Source organism: Dunckerocampus dactyliophorus, chromosome 10 (genome assembly GCF_027744805.1).
Source record: "Dunckerocampus dactyliophorus isolate RoL2022-P2 chromosome 10, RoL_Ddac_1.1, whole genome shotgun sequence".
Lineage (NCBI taxonomy): Eukaryota > Metazoa > Chordata > Actinopteri > Syngnathiformes > Syngnathidae > Dunckerocampus > Dunckerocampus dactyliophorus.
In genome coordinates, this window is record NC_072828.1 from 7,546,555 (window position 1) to 7,560,496 (window position 13,942).

The following is a 13,942-nucleotide window of genomic DNA, read 5'->3' on the forward strand; positions in this document are numbered from 1 at the left end:
GATCCTCACACTGCATGGGATGTAATAAAAATAATTACAAATCAGAACTGTAGTTGTTCAAAAATAGAAATAATAAATCCTGCTGTTTCTTGCTTGAATGCAGCTATTAGCATATGCTATTATTAGTAAAAAAAAATATGCATATTTCTTGAAGTTTCCTCGGCAAGAAACTGAACCCCCAGTTGGTCCCGAAGCTGCGTCATCAGTAGGTGAATGAGGTCTCAGAGTGTACATGAAAGCTCGTTTGCCACATGAGTGAAACTTTTGCGTTACAGCGGATGAAGCAAAGATGCAAAGTCACAAAGTCCTGATGCCGGACTCTTAGGGAGACGTGATGGTTTTATCTGAGCCTGGCAGCCTGCTTGGTTGGTTGGGGGGAACGACAGACCACCAGATTCCCATGAGACTGAGCTGAGAGCGGCCATGAGTGACCTTTAAGTTCTTCCCATCTGAAGGTAATTAGATGCTTTATGAGGGTATTAACACAACAACTGTTGGGGATTTTGCTCCCATCCGCTCTCTCCTCCAGCTTGAAGGTTTTTTTTCTCTTTAATCACGCATGCAGTCATCGTGCAAAGTTACTGATCATCCACTCCTGCTTTCATACACCTGACGGGTGATTCAATTAAAAGCTGCTAATCTGCACCACCACCCAAGGGGGACAACTGGTACTTTTGTTCGTGGACGCCACTGTCCAATCTATTAGGGAGTATGAGGACCACATTGAAAACAAAATAGACTCCAACACAACCTCCCACTGGAAATAATGGAAATAAAAAGAATCTGTTTCAGAGTGCTCATGAAATATTTAGTCACTGTAAAGGCGTGTAAAAATAAGCTGCTAATAAAGTATATTCTTCATCTTGAGTTACAAACTACAGTTTGGAACATTTATCGCAGTTAATTGACCCGAAAGTGATCAGTGAATTTCCGTGAAGTTGGATTATTTTTTTATAAAGGGAATATTTTCATAGTTAGAGCATACAAAACCTGTTTACAACCTTCTAAATACATTTTAATATGATTAGAGCCCTCTAGACATGAAATAACACCCCTAACATCCCTCACCTTTACACTCCTATTACCCAATATAGTAGCCGTAACAATCGTAAATAAGACATATAAGACATAAACAAAATTCATTCTCCTATGTGTTGGTGGTGGTTTGTGACCTCGGGGATTCAGAGTTGAGCTTCATCACCAACAGTCGCTCGTGTTAGGCTTTACTGTGTGAGATCATTCAAATCTACAATAAAAACGTGTTGTTCCGGTGATGCTCTCTGGTGCTTGTGTGTCTCAGCCAACATTACAGTAACATTACTGACACCTAGTGACCAGTGTGTAATACTACATATCATCAAAACGTCTTTGAATGCATCTTCTGAATGCTTTATATTTGTATTTTATTTAAGTTGGCCATTTTTATGCTTGAAAATGCGTAATTTAGGCAAAAAGATTTTTTGACTAATAGTAGGCTGCATTCAACCACAATTTACAACAACAGCAGGATTTATTAATTAATATATTTTTGACAAATGAACGTGAGTGTGAATGGTTGTTTGTTGTGTGTCCTGCGATTGGCTGGCGATCAGTCCAGGGTGTACCCCACCTCTCGCCCAAAGTCAGGTGGGATAGGCTCCAGCATACCCGCGATCCTAGTGAGGATAATAAGCGGCATAGAAGATGGATGGATGGATATTTTTGACAAGCTGTGATAGAGTGAAGCCACGAAATTGAAAAAGCTGTGATATTATGAAAGTATATGTGAAAAGAAAGTATATAATGACGTAAAATGGTAAAATGGTGAAGTAGAAAACAATTTAATAATAACAATCATTATTATCTTAGGTCTTTTATTGTTGCCATATTTTTGGTTTTCAACGTGGCTCACGTAATTCTTGATGGGTTTTTTCCCACAGTAATTGTCCACATAGCGTGCATAATTACATTTATTGGTGGGGCGGGGGCCTGCAAATGGATATATCAATTGTCCTAAAAGCGTGTTTCATGCACAAAACAAGAAATGATAGCGAAAGACAGCAGTTGCGCTTACTAATTTACGCCATTGTTGAGCGAAAGGACTTGTGCGTATTGTTGGATCCTGCAGATTGTAAGCAGGAGGGCGACGATTACTGTTCATTTTCAGTCTGACAATCATCACTGGACACAAAAGAAAATGAGATAATAAGTGTACCAAACATGAAAGGGTGGAGTCTTCAGTCCAAATAAAAAGAGATGTGATTAGCGCGTGGGCGAAGGCTTTAAATATATATTTTTTCAAAGCATGAATAGAATAGAAATAATCACCTTCACGTGGATTTGACTACAATAGAACAAGGACTGGAATTCTCAGACGCTAATTCATGTTTGCTTTTACATGATTGTACCGACTATTCAATACCTGCTGAGTGCACAATACAACGGCAGCACCCTGAGATGTCGCTTTAGCACTTCCACCTGTGCCTTTTCAACATAAAGCTTCCTTCACTTGCATAAGTGACTATCAAGAATTGTTTTTTTTTAGATCCTCACGCAAATATTGGCGGCTAATTGGCGGGGATTGAGTTCCGCCCAGCCTTTGATTTTCACTCCCTTCCTCATAGTCAACCCCCCCCTCGTACCCCCGTGCATCATTTTGTCTTTTAATTAAAAGCTGGTTGACTTCACCTCTGGCGGCGGCGTGCAGCAATGAACGAGTGGCTGCCTGCAGGATGATGCACTCCTCTTCACGTTTTAATTGTCAAGATGAAACTACAACATGCGCTGGTGGAAGGAAAGGAAAAAAGTAACTTAAACATGAATGGATGAATAATTAACACGTGGAGTGTTTTTGTTGTTGTTACAAATTCTAGCTATCGCAGCCACCAGACTGGACTACAGTCATCCCTGATTTTTTGCAGTCAATTGGTTCTTGACCCAACCACATTAAGTGAATTTCCACAAAGAAGCATTCAATATTAGAAATTGAATATTTTCATAGTTAGAGCATAGAAAACCTGTTTATGACTTCCTAAATACGGTTTTTACCATTATTAGAGCCCTGTAGATATGAAATAACACCCTGACACTCCTATTAATCTTGGTTTACACCACATTGTGCAACACGAATGCACAGGCTATGGGATCATTGCAGGGACATAAGAGACCGCTGCCGCTCACAGCATACAGCAAACTACCGAGCAAGCTAGTTAGCCTCCCATTTATTTGTTCTAAACTTAAGAAAGGGTTTCAGAAGGAGTGGGGATGAAGGACCAAGAAGCCAAAAACTTACCACTTCCACACAGAATTTTTTTTCACTCTATAATGCCATGGCTGACTCCATGCAGTGTGAATGTAATGTAATCTAATGTAATGTCTCTTCAATGTTAAATTACTGTCGCCTAAAGACCAGCATAGTACATATGACTTTACTTTTAATATTTTTTGACGAATAATAGGCCATATTAATTAATTTTGTGAAAAACGGGGTCGAGCCAGGGAGCGATGTTCAATCCACGATGTAGCGAGGGACGACTGTATATACAATATGAGATTAAAACGTGACGATATTTCTCGTTTAGAGACTGTGAACTATTACATAGCTATGAATGATAATACACGTAATATGGAAATGCTGGCAAGATTGGAAGCCCACATTACACACACTATAAACCTTGCAATCCAACCTACCTCGGTGTTCACTTGTCACTCAACGGGTGCATTTTTTAACAGCTGTGGCGCTGTAATGACCAAGCAGAAGCTGTCGTAATTCTACATTTGATCAAACCTACTTAAATTTGATCAAATGTTAAATCATATGCAGCTCAAAACACTATCGCTGTAAATGACTCTCTATCAAAACATGTGATATTAGCGTCTATTTCGGTCTACTTCACATTTATTCACTTCCTGGTTCGGCACTCTGAGCATCTTGGGAACTGTAATTCTTTTAGCGTGAACATAAAAACATAAAATCTACTGCACTGCAGTCTATTTTACATATGTCTTTACATAACTGCACGTCAGCATAAAAGATTAGTAGTATTAGCTACAACTGTCATCATTAGTTTAACTTACATTTTTTAGTTTTTGTTTCAATTTGTGGAAAGATGTTTAACAGTTTAAAGCATCATGCTTAAGTCATGCATGCAAAGTTAAAACATGTTCAAATGTTAGCTGCATTGTTTTGGGACTAAATTAAAAAAGTTTTTATTTTGTCAATGTAGTTGTCTGAAAAGTAATGTTAAAATGTTAACCCCTACTGTAGACATACTGTAAATATGCCATCTTTTTTTACCCTGACGTGAGGAAGATTAATCCAAAATTTAAAAAAATGAGTCCAAAACGTCTGTTCTGATAAGGTTCTGATAAGTACAGGCCGTCTCCATGTTCCGGCATTTCCATGTTTACGACGCACTCCTATAAGTTATTGCTAGTACTGTATACAAAAAGAAAGACAACTTGTTACGTGCACAGTGGAAGACTACGTAGTCGTGCATTGCTACACCGAGGAAGGACAACGTCACTTATGTTCTTTTTGTTAACTTTTTTTCCTTCATCATGTCTCCCAAGCGTGACTCAGGCTACTCTGACCTCATGCATGAAGGAAAAGGAAAGTGAAAGTACACTCGTCCCTCGCCGCTTCGCTCTTCGAATTTCGCAGCTTCACTGTATGAGTTTTTCATTCATAAATCATGCTGTTTCATGGTTGAATCCGGCCTAGTGTTGGTCAAAAGTGTGCATAGTTAAGCAAATTTGACACATTTCTTGCCTAAATGACGCACGTTCAAGCATAAAAATGGCTAAATGAATGAAAATACAAATATAAGACATTCAGAGGACCTATTCAAAGACGTTGTGATCATATGTACCTGGTCACTAGGTGTCAGTAATGTTACAGTAATGTTCGGTGAGGCACACAAGCACCAGACTCGATGGGCGGAACAGGCGTTTATTGCAGGTTTGAATGATCTCACAACAGGCCCAATAATCCCTAACAGAGGCTACTTTGCGGCTATAACCAAGCTAAAATTCAACTCTGAACCCCCAACGTCACTTCATGTCCACTCCACCGGAACACATTTGCGGCAACACACACAAGCATGTGTCATATTTATGTCTTAAATGGCTTATTTTCTCTTATTATGTATACTATATTGGGTAATAGGAGTGTAAAAGTGACTATAGGGGTGTTATTTCCTGTCTAGAGGGCTCTAATAATGTTAAAAAAACATATTCAGGAGGTCCTAAACAGGTTCTCTATGCTCTAACTATGAAAATATTCCATTTATAAATAAGAAATCCTACTTTACAAGGAATTACGATATAATGAGAGATGGTAAAATGCTCAGAAAGTGGAGAAATACTGATCAATAATTGGCTGTATGCTTAGTCCAAACATTCAGTCGACCATTATTGTGGCTAAAGGTGGTATCTTTGAACAGGTAAAAGGATCTGCTCCTATGAAATCCATAGTGATAATGACGCAGTGTAGTGGTGTCATGATTCTTCCTCCTTCTTTCTGCTCTCAATAATCCTGTCTCTCCCTCCCTTGCAACGCCCCTTCCAGTGTATAAGACAACCACAGGTTTTTTTTTTCTTTCAGTTCTTCAACATTTGTTTTATTGTATTTTATATGTCACCGTCGTAGGAACAGAACGCGTACCGAAGACCTGATCTAAGGTGTTTTTGCTTGCTGCGTTGCCCTCAACTGGCCAGCACCCCGAATCTCTCATACAATAACGTAATATTACTTTATAGAAAATGACCCCACACTTATACTCTATGTATAAACAGATGAGTGATTTAGTCTTTTCCACGCACTTGGCCTTTTGCGTTTGCTGCGAATGAGACTCGTAAAGTCGGCCTTGGCATCGTCCCTCCTGTCTGTTTTGTCTTAGTGAAACATGGCTTCCACAACAACAATCAGTGCCGCCTCTAATTACTGTTGGCACTGGCAGGTTGCTCTTAAGGAGAAAAAGGACCAATTTGAGCGCTTTTAAAAATGCCTCCAACTACGTTTAAAGAGCCAATTATCTTGCTTATGTCCACACGTGGAGTTGGTGGACAAAAAAAAAAAGGAATTTTTGCAGTAAATGAGTAGTAGTTACAGCTGACGTGTACAAAGTTCTTTGTTTGTCTCTGCGTGGTTGGCCTGAACATGAAGTCAGTTAGAGTGAGATAAAGTTTATTGTCCCACAAATAGGAAACGTGTCTTTTGTGCTAATAATTAAAGACCTCATTTTGTTGAACATAAAAAGTGGATGGAAGCTGACATTTGATCTATTTGATCTATGTTGGCTACGTTGTGAGACACGTTGGCAAGCCTTTCTATGCACCATACCCCGCAACAGCCCTCCTCAATTTTAATATTATGGGGAATTTTTTCCAAATAATTTGAATTTATACTGAGGTTTTCACACACCCTATAACGTTATCTGCTTGATTTTGATTAGCAGTTTTAAAGGAAAATAAAAAGAAAATAGAGAAAAAACGGTTTTTTATAGCAGCTCTTGTGATTTTATCACACAAACTGTAGGTAAAGCTCATCTCTGTAATGCTCGTTAGATATTATTATTATACTTTTAGATTCAGTCTACTACTGGGGTGTCCAAACGTTTTCCACCCAGAGGCGCACACTAAAAAATCAAAGGACGCAGGAGGCCACTTTTACATTTTTTTATTTGCTGAGTTTTTTATGTTTAAAGAACTGTCTGCATATGTTATTGGTGACAAAGCGTACTATTAGTTTGAATGAACCTTTCTCCTTAAGTTACGATTTTTTTGCTCGTTTTTTCATTTTTAATGTTTTTATTTTATTTTTTACAAATATTTCTACTTGTTTCTTGTACATTTTTTTCAGTAAATATTATGTCTTCATGCTCATAATGCTTTGACATTTTTATCATAATATTATAACTTTTACCCAACCAAAATGTCCAAAAATTGCAAATTTATTCTCTGTTTCTTATGGTATGGGACTTTCACTTTTAGTATTTAATATTTCAACTATTTTTTGTCTTATTATTATGACTTAATTATGACTCTTTTTTTCATTTTTGCTGTTTTATTATTTTTAGAATGTGCCACGGGGCAATAACAAAAAGAACTGCGGGCCATAAGTGGCCCCCGGGCCGCACCTTGGACCCCCTACCTCTAATGGCTCAGTGCATTGCGCGTCTGATAACTTAGGGGCCTTCAGGACACACACACACAGGCTCACCCTGTGCCATGACTGATGGAAAAAAACTGTGAGACACACAATAGATGCGCTCTTCTCACTCACACAAGCTTAACTCTCACATCTACACAAACTTAACTTTCATTTTCTAGAGTGGCACGGCAGCTGCTTTATCGACTCTGTGTACTTTCAATCTGGGCTCTTCGTCCATCATCCTTATCGATGTAGAGTCCAGCGCTGTAACTAAACATATTGCTCTTATTTTTTGAATACAATTTGACTACTTCTTCCATAGCAACACAGTCCAAAGAGCCTGGAAGAAAAGCTAAAGAGAAGAATAGGTTTTACATTAGGTATGTTTTTTCATATATTAAACATTGCTGATATTCATGGCTGTCGTTGCATTGATAGTTTCAGCAGTATAAACTTTTATTTGTCAGTATTCTCTGTCACATCTTCACCCGCTCGGAAATGTAAGCTGCTCGTCGTCACGGCGGCGTGGTGTTGTGTGTTTAAATGGTTTTGACACAGGTGACTTACAGGCTTGCATTAATTCACGCATCCTCTCAGCTTATGTAGAGTATGCCAGCGTGCCGTCACGCGGTGAACTGTTTCACCACATGCGTGAAGAACCTGAGATAGCGACGAGGGCGTGTTGTGGTGTCACAGCGAGCATGCAGCGTGAAGGCTGCGTGGCTCAGGCCCAAAGACGAGCAGGAGCAGCAGCGAGAGGCTGATGTACGGCCATGTTTGGAGGCAATAAACGTGTCTCCACGGTGATTTAGATCAAGGTCATTAACGCTGATGTGTGGGATTGGGAAAACAGAAGATCCATTTTAAACGTCCACTGATGGTGTAGAGAATTGCCCCTGCGTTGATCTTTGACCTCACATACCTTGGTCATCATCATCATCAAAGTCATGAGTGTTTTTGCTTTGCCAGAGACCAGGAAGCAGTGAAGGTTTGGCATACTCACTGTGTACACACTGAGCATTCCTACCATGACCCCTTTGCTTGTACAATCACCTACTCTGCTGTTTTACTGCAATTTCCCTGACTCTGTGGAATATTTCCAGTCTTATTGGAGATTTTCTGGTTGTTTTGTACAAGCTTGCTATCATTAAAGAGAGAGCAGCAATCAGTTAAATGTAGGCGCGGGTGAGTGAGTGTGCTTTTGGATTATTTATATTATGAATTCAGTCGGTTATCATGATAGAATCTCCTCTGAGCGAACACATGTCAGTCATTCTATGACTTCGCTACAGTAATAGCTGTTCATCGGTTCCAGCCATGATAAGTGAATTTCTGTGAAGTAGGATTCCTTATTTACTGTATGAATGGAATATTTTCGTAGTTAGCAGAGAAAACCTGTTTACAACCTTCTAAATATGTTTTTTAACATTACTAGAGCCCCCTAGACCTGAAATAACACCCCTATAGTTGCCTTTAAACTCCTATTACTCAATATAGTAGACATAATAAGAGAAAACAAGAGTAAATAAGAGTCGTGCTAATGTGTGTTGCTGTAAATGTTTTCCGGTGCTATGGGGGGAAAAGTGTGGGGCAGACAGGAAGTGATGTCGGGGGTTCAGAGCGGAGTTTTAGCTTGGTGTGGGTTACAGCAGCAACAGTAGGCCGTGTTAGAGATTGTGCCTGTTGTGAGATCATTCAAATCTGCAATAAAAGCCTGTTGTTCCGGTGATCGAGTCTGTGCGTCTTATTGTGCGTCTCATTGAACTTTTACATTACTGTAACATTAATACCTGATACCAAGTGACCAATGTAGAATACTACATATTAGCACGTCTTTGAATGCATCTTCTGAATGCCTTATACTGTGTTTGTATTTTACTTGATTCAGCCATTTCTTTACGCTTAATTTAGGAAAACATTTCTATTTTTTGACTAACAATACATCGTATTGTACTACAAAACATGATTTAATAATTAATAATTAATAAAACCGTGATAGAGTTCAACCGCAAAATTGGAAGCGCAAAGTGGCGAGGGACGACTGTACATTGAACGTGTGCAGTGCATTCACACGCACCAATCACACCATGCTGTAGGTGTTAAGTAGGCCCAGGTATGCTACGATTGGCTAGTGGTAGTATGCCAGTGTTTCCCATACAGTAATTTATTCGTGGCAGCCCGCCACAAGCAAATTTGACGCTATCTGTTCGCCCTCACTCATAAACACATTATAACGGGACTCTCTGTGAATGTAGCTTGTCGTTACAACTCCACACAGAAGATGGCATCGTAACTCTGCTCCTCAACATATGCACCTGGTCTGCCTGAGAATAAGAAGATGTAGCAGGAGACATCAGTGTTGCCAACTTAGCAACGTTGTTGCTGTATTTAGCGAGCCCCCTCTAGTCTTTTTCAAAATCCAGCAACTTTTTCTGGTCTTAGTGGACACTTATGGAGACATGAAAGCATGTATCACTCTTCTCAACGAGCAGCGGGTCATGTTGTTTTTGTATGAACATGTGGTCACTCGATTGTGACATCACCAAAGTCAATAAGGTTATGACCAGAGGAGATGAATTCCAGGAGTACGCGCTCCCAGATGGGCCTCATCAAGGATGCATCAACATGTTTTAATGTTTTTCCCCCCACATTAACTAGCTTTTGATACACTCCTAATTTCCTTACTGCATCATTATTAGCTTTTGATACCACCGTGCCATCTGGCAAATGTGAACGCACACGCAGATAAGAACTCATAATGAATACGCTTGACTCGCTGGCAGATTGTAATAAAAGGAGCGGGGATGTGACAATTATCGGCGAGTCGGAAGCGTGAGGGCATTCTGTAATGTGGCAGGACCGCGCTCGCTAATTGCAAAAGCTGCTTGTACGCTTGCACCATCTCATTGATCCCCAGCCCCGTTTGTGTGCGCGCACATACAAATGTTTTGTTTCGTGGTCAGATGCACTTCGCTGATATGTGTGACCCTGTTTATTTTTGTCATGGGGACATTGTGCAGCCATATCTGAGGAAACACTTTGTGTCCCCTTTTAATTAAATGTACCTTTCCCCAGGCTCTCCACTGATCTCTGTGAGTCACAACCAGAACAAACACTCTTAATTAAATACGTTTAAGCTCAAGATGAGCAGGTTCTGCCCCAGTGTCAGCTCTCATGTCATCAGTCATGAGTTTAGCATCTCCCCCCTCCAAGAGGCCTTGTAATAACCTGAGAACAGATCACAGACCTCCGCCAAGGTGAAAAAACATTGTGGAGCGCCGTATTTGTTTGTCCGTCTGTTATGTTAGCACGTTAGCTTTTTAAAAGTGGATCGTGGGCCCTTTTTCTGTGGTTTGCGGAGCTTTGCCAAAAAACATCATATGAAAATATTCTTGCACTTTTATTCTTAATGGGTAAGATGGTGGCGCGAGTAGTCGTCCCTCGTTGACAGCGGTTAATTGCTTCCAGACCCGACAGCAATAAATTAATTAATTCAATGTTAATAAATGGAATATTTTGGTAGTTAGAGCATAGGAAACCTGTTTATGACTTTCTAAATACAGTTTTTAACATTATTAGAGCGCTGTAGACATGAAATAACACCACTATAGTCACCTTTACACTCCTATTATTCTTTGTTGACAACACATTGCACAACCCTTATGATGCAGGGACTCGAGACGGCCAAGCTAACCAGTTAGCCTCAAATTTATTTCTTCCAAACTTAAGAAGCCAAAAACTTAGCACTTCTACACGGAATGGGAGGAGAACTTTTTTTCACTCTATCATGTCACACATGCCATGGCTGACTTCATGACGTCATGCAGTGTTAAGGTAATGTAATGTAAGGTAATGTCTCAATGTTTTGTGTGAAAAAACGCGATATAGCGAGGGAGTGATAATCGAACCACGATATTGCTCGGGACGACTGGATGGCGGAGGTTGCTGTTAGATATTGGCAGTAGGGGTTTCTGGATGTGATATTGATATCAGACATTGGGCTAATATCAGCAAAAAAAAAAAGTATCATACTATATCAACCCGCAGTTAAATTTGCGATATTGGCACTCCAATAGAAGCAGTTGACTCCAGACTGGGCCTCAGCAGGTCTATCCAACACAGCTGTGTGTGCTAACGTGATAACAAAGAGTGACGTCGACCACGTGGCAGTATTTTCCATTCAAGTCCGTTCAAGATGTTTCAGCTGAGTGCTAACCTTATGCACCGTCGTGAGACAGGTTAATTTTACCCTACTGATGATGTGTTGTTGCAATAGTAATCCCGTGGTGGCACAGAACCGGGGAAGTTTAATACTGTACATGGCATGCGAGCTAGGCTAACAGCTGACCTGTGCAAGCTGGCTATTCCATCAATCGTCCTGTCTAGTGTTAGCTGGGAAGGAGTGAATATGTTATATAACTGACATTTTCCCAAAAAATTATATGTTTTTACAGAGCGGTGTCCTGGGAATCAGCCATAAAAATCCCTGTGTAAAAGGGGCTTATGTACATCTAGCCTTTACGATTGAAGGGGGTAACCCTGGTTATGACTTGATTGCCATTAGCTATAGCCCCAGTGCTAATGACTTGATCCTGACTAGGTCATTGTCATACCTCATGAGGATTTAATGCCCTAAAGAGGGGCCGTGGCTTTTATACCGTTGTACATTGCGTCTCACCTGGAACCTGACGCTTTCGGTGAAGGGTGTGGTACTGCCCCCGCCCTGCCCGTTGTCTTCATCTGATAGTCAAGAAGATAAATCCTTTCCACAGCCCCCCCACTTCAGGGGTCACCGTCCTGGGAGTGAATTTTAAGTAACACAACTCCTAACCATGGAGCCATGAAGTTCAAGCAAAAAGTTAACTGTTCTCTGTTGGTTAGGATCACACAAAAAGTACAAAACAGATTTTTGTGAAACTTTGAATAGAGGTGAGGTTTTGGGCAAAGGAAGAACTATTTTTTCAAGCAGACCCTGATTGATTTTGCATATTTTCCTTCATTTCTCAGTGAATAGTGTATGAATCTTGCAAGAGGTGGCTACCTAAGAATGCGTATATTTGGATTGCTTGGGACTCGCTGTGACATTTTAGACTTGTTACTCATACAGTTTGGCTCAGTTTTCCATTGTTTGAATCTGACTTTTCAGTGCTGGGTGTGTAGGCGAGATGCCTGGTAGCTAGCATGATGGCATCATCGTAATCAATAACTGGAATGCCAAAGCAGCGACCGATGAGAGCAGTGTCAAAAGTGTACCAACAAAGGGCTACTGAAAACTAGGATGGTTCATCCATCCATCCATCTTCTTCCGCTTATCCAAGGTTGGTTTGCCGGGGCAGCGGCCTAAGACAAGAAGCCCTCTCCCCCGGCTACTTTGTCCAGCTCCTCCCGGCGGATCCTGAGGTGTTCTCAGGCCAGCTGAGAAACATAGTCTCTCCTGGATCTTCCTCGAGGCCTACTCTTCAGATGTGTCCTGAACACCTCCCCAGGGAAGCGTCCTAACCAGGTACCGGGCCACCTCATCTTGCTCCTCTCGATGCGGAGGATCAGTGGCTCTTCTCTATTTCTCCCAGATGACGGTGTTCCTCATCCTTTCTCTAATGGAGAGCTCAACCCCCCTACAGAGGAAACTCATTTCCACCACTTGTACCTGCGATCTTGTCCTTTCAGTCACTACCCAAAGCAAACGTGTACCATAGTGAACCACGCTGCCTGGTGGAGTCACAACTACTAGAAGGAAAGGGTCAGTCAGACAGATAGGAATTTAGATTTGCAGAATATTGACGTAAACTTCCAACCCAAAGACCATCACGGCTGCACTTCCTGGTTTTTGTCCGCCTCCCGCTGCGGCGGTCCAGCACATGAAAGGAGCGCAAACACAGCAGCGATTTGCACGTTAGCGGCAGAGCGCGGCACAAAGGGAGATTGAGGGAAGATTACACTGATGAAATAGTCACATTTATTATCTTGACAGCTGGATATTCCAATTTCTCTGCCGCTGAGCCATGTAGGTTTGCCAGAGTGCAAACACCTTGAAGTACTTCTTCTTCAGACTCGATGAAATCAGATACTGCTTACATTTCCATTTTTATTAACCCGCAGGTTCACATTTCTGTAATTTTAATCACCGCCGGCAAAGACTATTAGAGCGGCTTTCCTGTGAAGACAAAGGCAAGGGTCACTCGGAGAGCGGGCGGAATTAATCACACAATGTCACTTCAAATCTACCTTTCAATTGGCCTTAAAGCTGCCGTATGATTTACACATGCACGGAGGGATTAGGAGCAGCACATGCTTGAAGCTTCAGGAAAGTTGAGCGTCGCACCTGAGCCGCCGTCAGATTATTAAAATGACGGCCAGGCCTTGTTTCGTGAGCTTTAATGGCGCCATTAAGGAATCCAAAGATCAACTGCTGTCAATATCGCAGCTCCATCCTGCTCCCCCACTCATGAGTCCACCTTGGCTACGCCCCCTTTCCCCCTCGTCCACAGGGCGAGTGGGCCAGTAAATGATATAGCGAGAGAGCATTAACCTTTACTTGTGCAGTCTCCATTAACAAGAGTAAATAATCCTTGTGGTTACTCTTGGCTGGCCTTTATCTCCTCCACGCGCTAATTAAACACCCCCCCAACCCAAACATGAAGAAGCAGTGCTAATGAGGAGCTGTGTGGAGGCATCGCATGGTGCTCGTGTGGGAATGTTGGGAAGGCGTTAATATGTTGCCGTACATGTATCGCAGGATACATTATGACCTCGTTATTACACCGTGCAGCCCGCTTATCTAGACGCCCGCTTTGACATAAGCGTTAGATT

The 13,942-nt window shown here is 41.3% G+C and overlaps 1 protein-coding gene across 1 annotated transcript in view; it reads right to left on the bottom strand.

The window, feature by feature from the left end:
* The window catches only part of LOC129189080 (uncharacterized), a 66,340-nt gene that overhangs the window by 27,938 nt on the left and 24,460 nt on the right, over positions 1-13,942 (bottom strand). The gene's annotated exons all lie outside the window — the stretch shown is intronic.